Source organism: Propithecus coquereli, unplaced genomic scaffold (assembly GCF_000956105.1).
Source record: "Propithecus coquereli isolate 6110/MARCELLA unplaced genomic scaffold, Pcoq_1.0 Scaffold782, whole genome shotgun sequence".
Classification (NCBI taxonomy): domain Eukaryota; kingdom Metazoa; phylum Chordata; class Mammalia; order Primates; family Indriidae; genus Propithecus; species Propithecus coquereli.
Window position 1 is genome coordinate 194,101 of NW_012153974.1, and position 1,170 is coordinate 195,270.

General features: G+C 40.0%; 1 protein-coding gene across 1 annotated transcript in view; it reads left to right on the plus strand.

Annotated features, from left to right (window-relative positions):
* Nucleotides 1-1,170, plus strand: part of LAMP1 (lysosomal-associated membrane protein 1) — a gene marked incomplete at its 5' end in the record, with an annotated part of 16,306 nt that overhangs the window by 827 nt on the left and 14,309 nt on the right. The window lies entirely within an intron of this gene.

A 1,170-nucleotide genomic window follows, 5' to 3' on the forward strand; every position in this document is an offset into this window, starting at 1 on the left:
CATCAGTAGGCTGCGCTGTTGTGTGTACAGCACCTGCAGCCACGCCGTGCAGACCATTTTGTGTTCTGCTTTCACTCTCGTGTGCGTGTTCTAGTTTTCTTCGTGAGTGTCTTTTATAATCACAGTGCAATGCTTCCTTCTGTTAACCAGCCATAGCTCGTTAAGCCACTCCCTGCTGGTGGCTGATAAGTTTTCTTACATTCTTTTTCATGCCTAACGAACAGCTTTCTGCATGTAGCTCTTTGATGTGCTGAATTTTCCTTTTTTTTTTTTTTGAGACAGAGTCTTGCTCTGTCGCCCGGGCTAAAGTGGCCTGGTGTCTAGCTCACAGCAGCTTCAAACTCCTGGGCTCAAGCGATCCTCCTGCCTCAGCCTCCCGAGTAGCTGAGACTACAGGCGTGCGCCACCATGCCCAGCTAATTTTTTCTATATATATTTAGTTCTCCAGCTAATTTATTTCTATTTTTAGTAAAGATGGGGTCTCGCTCTTGCTCAGGCTGGTCTCGAACTCCTGAACTCAAGTGATCCTCCTGCCTCAGCCTCCCAGGGTACTGGGATTACAGGTGTGAGCCACCTCACCCAGTCTGATATGCTGACTTTACTTTAGACAAATTATATACTTGAAGAAATATGTATACAAACGGTTGTTTGATATGCAGTGCTAGTTTGATTAAAATGTTCATTAATATTTAAAATGATTTTGTGTTTCTACAAGATAAGTGAAGAAATGTGTATACAAACGGTTGTTTGATATGCAGTGCTAGTTTGATTAAAATGTTCATTAATATTTAAAATGATTTTGTGTTTCTACAAGATAAGTAAAGATTTTTCTGTTTCCTAGATTTCTAATAAACAAGTAGCATGTATTATATTTCTTTCCTTGTTAATGAGCTCGTAATAGACATTTCATATACTCATTCTATTTAATATTTACTCTTTTAAATATATCTCTCAACCACATTTTATTTTCAGTTTTTTGTTGAAACTACCATTTTTCCTTACATCCCTGTTGACAGCACTGATTGTTTTACTACCACTCCGGGGGCATGGGAGGAACACGCGCAGCTCTTGAGAGCGCCTGCACCTGGGCTCTCACTGGTGCCTTTGTTCTGGTCTCCTGGAAATAGAAGATCGGGAAGATTTTGTTTTGTAAAACTGTCTAAAATTATA